Here is an 8,003-nt window from a genome sequence, read left to right as displayed (position 1 = left end):
GGAATATAAACAGTTTTTTCGTAAAGAAAAAGATTTCAAGCTACATTTTATAAAATCAATATCAATTTTCGGATTAATTACTTGCGTATTTTCCCCGCCATCTCTGAAATAAAGATTGATGTTTTTGAAAGTTAAATCAGAAAATTAGGACGTCAAAATACATGTCGTTAGAAATATCAGAAACGTTAATCCTTCAAAATTGTATCGATAAAATATTTATTTGGCTGGACTTCGCCTTTTCAATATTTTAAGGTACCGTTTAATTGAAATACTATAGATTGTTTTGAAAATAACAATTTAATACAGTCAAAGGCAACATATGAAACATAAATATTTCCATAAACTATAGTGTATTGCGAACATGTCTAACTGTATTCATCTTAAATATTATATGCATGACTATGTGAAAGATAGTTGTTAGTGTTGATCACGAATAAAGCACATGAAAGAATTGATTATGAGGCATATATGCATTTGTACGACTTGCGACTTGCAACTTTTGTCCCGTTATTTTTTTTTAAATCCCGGGAACCTCGATATCTGATTAAGCATAACTTTTCCCAATCGAATCAAATACAATATTATATTATATCATTGATATACAACCACAAAAACATAATTCTATTTTCATTTCACCTATTTTTTTTTTATCTTTATATCGTTTGAATTATCATACATATATGTATATTTTATTCGTATTATTAATATAATAACCGTAGTGTTATAACTATAGTAAATAATATACATGGTTTTAAATGTAGAAAGACAAAAAAAAAAGGCATTTAAATAGACGGTATATACAACTTATAATTGTCCAAAGACCCTTTAGATGGTCATAAAACATTTCAATCATTAAGACAGCTTTAATTTCCATTGTAAGACGTGTGCTACGATGGTCCTATGAAAGTCTTAAAATCTGTCATAAGATATTTCTTGAGACATGTCTGATAATACCAGGCCCAAGTATATTCAAACAGATTAGTGAGCTCAGTAAATCTCAGTGCGTGTTAGTCTATACACTGCATACATATTTACACCGTTGAAATATGACAATAACTTCAATACTTTATTGCTATATTTTACCATTTAACTATCAATATGTTTTATGTATTGATATTACGTTAAGCTATATTGAGGCAAAGCAGAACGTTCACATTTAGCACAATTGAAAATATGTGAAATATTGCCTTTGACGATAGAAACTGGGCGTTATATCGGTGAATTAACGTCCAACAGAAAGACTCTGTAGATTTTTTGAGAAGATTTTTGTAAAAGATTACAAAAATTTACGAAAAATTGTTAAATAAATTGACTATAAAGGGCAATAACTCCTTAAGGGGTCAATTGACAATTTCGGTCATTTGACTTATTTGTAGATCTTACTTTGCTGAACATTATTGCTGTTTACAGTTTATCTCTATCTATAATAATATTCAAGATAATAAACAAAAACTGCAAAATTTCCTTAAAATTACCAACTCATGGACAGCAACCCAACAACGGGTTGTCTGATTCGTCTGCAAATTTCAGTGCAGATAGATCTTAACCTGAAAAATATTTTTACCCATGTCAGATTTGCTCTAAATGCTTTGTTTCAGAGATATAAGCCAAAAACTGCATTTTACCCCTATGTCCTATTTTTAGCCATGTCGGCCATGTTGGTTGGCAAGCGGGGTCATCGAACACATTTTTGAAAGTAGATACCCTTATGATGATTGTGGCCAAGTTTGGTTAAATTTGTCTCAGTAGTTTCAGAGGAGCAGATTTTTGTAAAAGATTACAAAAATTTACGAAAAATTGTAAAAAATTGACTATAAAGGGCAATAACTCCTTAAGGGGTCAATTGACAATTTTGGTCATGTTGACTTATTTGTAGATCTTACTTTGCTGAACATTATTGCTGTTTACAGTTTATCTCTATCTATAATAATATTCAAGATAATAACCAAAAACTGCAAAATTTCCTTAAAATTACCAACTCATGGACAGCAACCCAACAACGGGTTGTCTGATTCGTCTGCAAATTTCAGTGCAGATAGATCTTAACCTGATAAATATTTTTACCCATGTCAGATTTGCTCTAAATGCTTTAGTTTCAGAGATATAAGCCAAAAACTGCATTTTACCCCTATGTCCTATTTTTAGCCATGTCGGCCATGTTGGTTGGCAAGCGGGGTCATCGAACACATTTTTGAAAGTAGATACCCTTATGATGATTGTGGCCAAGTTTGGTTAAATTTGTTTCAGTAGTTTCAGAGGAGAAGATTTTTGTAAAAGATTACAAAAATTTACGAAAAATTGTAAAAAATTGACTATAAAGGGCAATAACTCCTTAAGGGGTCAATTGACAATTTTGGTCATGTTGACTTATTTGTAGATCTTACTTTGCTGAACATTATTGCTGTTTACAGTTTATCTCTATCTATAATAATATTCAAGATAATAACCAAAAACTGCAAAATTTCCTTAAAATTACCAACTCATGGACAGCAACCCAACAACGGGTTGTCTGATTCGTCTGCAAATTTCAGTGCAGATAGATCTTAACCTGATAAATATTTTTACCCATGTCAGATTTGCTCTAAATGCTTTAGTTTCAGAGATATAAGCCAAAAACTGCATTTTACCCCTATGTCCTATTTTTAGCCATGTCGGCCATGTTGGTTGGCAAGCGGGGTCATCGAACACATTTTTGAAAGTAGATACCCTTATGATGATTGTGGCCAAGTTTGGTTAAATTTGTTTCAGTAGTTTCAGAGGAGAAGATTTTTGTAAAAGATTACAAAAATTTACGAAAAATTGTAAAAAATTGACTATAAAGGGCAATAACTCCTTAAGGGGTCAATTGACAATTTTGGTCATGTTGACTTATTTGTAGATCTTACTTTGCTGAACATTATTGCTGTTTACAGTTTATCTATATCTATAATAATATTCAAGATAATAACCAAAAACTGCAAAATTTCCTTAAAATTACAAATTCAGGGGCAGCAACCCAACAACGGGTAGTCTGATTCGTCTGCAAATTTTAGGGTAGATAGATCTTAACCTGATGAACATTTTGATTACGTCAGATTTGCTCTAAATGCTTTAATTTTAGAGATATAAGCCAGAAACTGCATTTTACCCCTATGTTCTATTTTTAGCCATGTCGGCCATGTTGGTTGGCAAGCGGGGTCATCGAACACATTTTTGAAAGTAGATACCCTTATGATGATTGTGGCCAAGTTTGGTTAAATTTGTTTCAGTAGTTTCAGAGGAGAAGATTTTTGTAAAAGATTACAAAAATTTACGAAAAATTGTAAAAAATTGACTATAAAGGGCAATAACTCCTTAAGGGGTCAATTGACAATTTTGGTCATGTTGACTTATTTGTAGATCTTACTTTGCTGAACATTATTGCTGTTTACAGTTTATCTATATCTATAATAATATTCAAGATAATAACCAAAAACTGCAAAATTTCCTTAAAATTACAAATTCAGGGGCAGCAACCCAACAACGGGTAGTCTGATTCGTCTGAAAATTTCAGGGCAGATAGATCTTAACCTGATGAACATTTTAGGTACGTCAGATTTGCTCTAAATGCTTTAGTTTCAGAGATATAAGCCAAAAACTGCATTTTACCCCCTATGTTCTATTTTTAGCCATGTCGGCCATGTTGGTTGGCAAGCGGGGTCATCGAACACATTTTTGAAAGTAGATACCCTTATGATGATTGTGGCCAAGTTTGGTTAAATTTGTCTCAGTAGTTTCAGAGAAGATTTTTCTAAAAGATTACAAAAATTTACGAAAAATTGTTAAATAAATTGACTATACAGGGCAATAACTCCTTATGGGGTCAATTGACAATTTTGGTCATTTAACTTATTTGTAGATCTTACTTTGCTAAACATTATTGCTGTTTACAGTTTATCTCTATCTATAATAATATTCAAGATAATAAACAAAAACTGTAAAATTTCCTTAAAATTACAAATTCAGGGGCAGCAACCCAACAACGGGTTGTCTGATTCGTCTGCAAATTTTAGGGCAGATAGATCTTACCTGATAAACATTTAAATTACGTCAGATTTGCTCTAAATGCTTTAGTTTCAGAGATATAAGCCAAAAACTGCATTTTACCCCCTATGTTCTATTTTTAGCCATGTCGGCCATGTTGGTTGGCAGGCGGGGTCATCGAACACATTTTTAAAGGAGATACCCTTATGATGATTGTGGCCAAGTTTGGTTAAATTTGTCTCAGTAGTTTCAGAGGAGAAGATTTTTCTAAAAGATTACAAAAATTTACGAAAAATTGTTAAAAATTGACTTTAAAGGGCAATAACTCCTTAAGGGGTCAATTAACAATTTTGGTCATTTGACTTATTTGTAGATCTTACTTTGCTGTACATTATTGCTGTTTACAGTTTATCTATATCTATAATAATATTCAAGATAATAACCAAAAACTGCAAAATTTCCTGAAAATTACAAATTCAGGGGCAGCAACCCAACAACGGGTTGTCTGATTCGTCTGAAAATTTCAGGGCAGATAGATCTTAACCTGATGAACATTTTAGGTACGTCAGATTTGCTCTAAATGCTTTAGTTTCAGAGATATAAGCCAAAAACTGCATTTTACCCCCTATGTTCTATTTTTAGCCATGTCGGCCATGTTGGTTGGCAGGCGGGGTCATCGAACACATTTTTAAAGGAGATACCCTTATGATGATTGTGGCCAAGTTTGGTTAAATTTGTCTCAGTAGTTTCAGAGGAGAAGATTTTTCTAAAAGATTACAAAAATTTACGAAAAATTGTTAAAAATTGACTTTAAAGGGCAATAACTCCTTAAGGGGTCAATTAACAATTTTGGTCATTTGACTTATTTGTAGATCTTACTTTGCTGTACATTATTGCTGTTTACAGTTTATCTATATCTATAATAATATTCAAGATAATAACCAAAAACTGCAAAATTTCCTGAAAATTACAAATTCAGGGGCAGCAACCCAACAACGGGTTGTCTGATTCGTCTGAAAATTTCAGGGCAGATAGATCTTAACCTGATGAACATTTTAGGTACGTCAGATTTGCTCTAAATGCTTTAGTTTCAGAGATATAAGCCAAAAACTGCATTTTACCCCCTATGTTCTATTTTTAGCCATGTCGGCCATGTTGGTTGGCAGGCGGGGTCATCGAACATATTTTTAAAGGAGATACCCTTATAATGATTGTGGCCAAGTTTGGTTAAATTTGTCTCAGTAGTTTCAGAGGAGAAGATTTTTCTAAAAGATTACAAAAATTTACGAAAAATTGTTAAACATTGACTTTAAAGGGCAATAACTCCTTAAGGGGTCAATTAACAATTTTGGTCATGTTGACTTATTTGTAGATCTTACTTTGCTGTACATTATTGCTGTTTACAGTTTATCTATATCTATAATAATATTCAAGATAATAACCAAAAACTGCAAAATTTCCTTAAAATTACAAATTCAGGGGCAGCAACCCAACAACGGGTTGTCTGATTCGTCTGAAAATTTCAGGGCAGATAGATCTTAACCTGATGAACATTTTAGGTACGTCAGATTTGCTCTAAATGCTTTAGTTTCAGAGATATAAGCCAAAAACTGCATTTTACCCCCTATGTTCTACTTTTAGCCATGTCGGCCATGTTGGTTGGCAGGCGGGGTCATCGGACACATTTTTTAAACTAGATACCCTTATGATGATTGTGGCCAAGTTTGGTTAAATTTGTCTCAGTAGTTTCAGAGGAGAAGTTTTTGTAAAAGTTAACGGACGACGACGACGACGGACGACGACGGACGACGGACGCCTAGTGATGAGCCAGATGAGCTAAAAATGAATATGAAACTATTCCAAATTGATTGTAGCTCCCAGAATTGAAAAAAAGGATGTGGTACTAACTTATTTTTTGTTAGATTTCTTGAGAAATATATTGTTATGCTAGGATTTCTATCACAATTGTTATGTACTAGGTATAATTACACCTTATGTAAGAATCCTGGGTTTTGATTGGTTGATAGCCTGTGTATTTTTCACCAATTTACTTTTATCAAATGAAAATCGTTCATTTTTAACAGCGCCGGGGTATATGCAAAAAGGATATGCCTTTTTTACCCTCTCTGCCGTGGTATTTGCCAAAAAATACTCTATCCGACTGGACGCTTGTAATGTCACGATCATCAATGCGTTTTGTACGTTAACATTCGGTGTAATTAAACAAATATAGCATGTTCTTGAGGGGTATTTGCGAAAAATACCAGTCTTGAAAATGAATTTCCCTCGCCTTACGGCTCGTGAAATTTAACATTCTCTCGACTGGTATTTTTCGCAAATACCCCTCCTTAACATGATGTATCTGTTCAAAATATACTATTTTGAATTGATTGTCGGCGTCGAATATGGGGTATAATTACACCTTATGTAAGAATCCTGGGTTTTGATTGGTTGATAGTCAGTGTATTTTTCACCAATATACTTTTATCAAATGAATATCGTTCATCTTTAAACAGCGCCGGGGTATATGCAAAAAGGATATGCCTTTTTTACCCTCTCTGCCGTGGTATTTGCCAAAAAATACTCTATCCGACTGGACGCTTGTAATGTCACGATCATCAATGCGTTTTATGTCACGATCATCAATGCGTGTTGTACGTTAACATTCGGTGTAATTAAACAGATATAGCATGTTCTTGAGGGGTATTTGCGAAAAATACCATTCTTGAGAATGAATTTCCCTCGCCTTACGGCTCGCGAAATTTAACATTCTCTCGACTGGTATTTTTCGCATATACCCCTGCTTAACATGATATATATGTTCAAAAGCTTATTTTTTGCTTAAAAAATCTAAATAAATTTTGAAAATTATATCAACAATATTCGATACAAAGGTATAATATGTTTTCCAAACTGATCCCAAATATCAAAATTGTAAAAAACTGAGTGCTTGTTAATACATTCACGAAATGACCACAACAATACATTGTTGTGCTTAATTTCTGGTATCAAAATTAGAGAAAACGGATATTCTGCGAGGATTTTGGAAATAAATATTCTAGCCTGGCAAATACTGAAAAAAATAACCTTGAAACTACCAACAGATGAAGTTAATATAACGTCAGAAAAAAAATGCTCCTGCCTTTTACATTTTGCCATTCGGGCCCTTTTGTAGCTTACTATACGGTATGGGTTTTAGACATTGTTGAAGGCCGTACGATGACCTATAGTTGCTTATATCGACATTATTTAGTGTCTGGTAGATTGTTGTCTCATTGTAAATCATACCTCCACTCTTTATTTTTATAACAATCAAGTAAGGCGTAAGTTACAATAATTTGCCAGAGTACAGTAAGTATTAGATACAATACAAAGGTAACAAAGAAACAGGCCGGTAACAAGCGTTGCCGGATAGTTTTTCTGCACGAGTAGTCAGGTCAAGGTCCGAGGCGATAGCCGAGGACCTTGACCTTACTACAAGTGCAGAAAAACTATACGGCAGTTTGTTTCCGGCCTGTTTTTTGTTACCTTTGTTTTGTATCTGACTTGTACGACGTTTCAAGAAAGAAGTAGTACATTTTGCATTTAGAAGAGGTAGCAAAATTAAACAGATTAGAAACTTAAATGACCATATACAAGTTAATGTAAGTTACAGTTTAAACAAACTTTTTTTTCACTTTCCTTCAGCCGAGAGTTTTTTTTCTCAAGAAATTCAAAAATCTAATAATTTTATAAAAAAGAACCATATCAAGTAAAAGATGAATGTCGTACACATTTGAGACTTTTTTAAATGCAACTTCGCAAGTAAGTAATGTAGGAAAAAGATTTAAGAGGTAAGCAAGCTAACATTTGATTTTTATTTGGGGAAAAACGGAAAGGGGGGGAGGGGGGTTAAACATTTAAAATAACAGGCTTGATCCTTTTTTGTTGAAAAAATGCAGGATGTGCCATTCCATTCCCCATTCCCCCTTAAAAAAATAATAAAAATCGTCCGTTTGCTC

The sequence above is a fragment of the Mytilus californianus genome, unplaced genomic scaffold (assembly GCF_021869535.1).
Source record: "Mytilus californianus isolate M0D057914Y unplaced genomic scaffold, xbMytCali1.0.p SCAF_11, whole genome shotgun sequence".
Taxonomy (NCBI): domain Eukaryota; kingdom Metazoa; phylum Mollusca; class Bivalvia; order Mytilida; family Mytilidae; genus Mytilus; species Mytilus californianus.
This window is presented reverse-complemented; position numbering follows the sequence as displayed.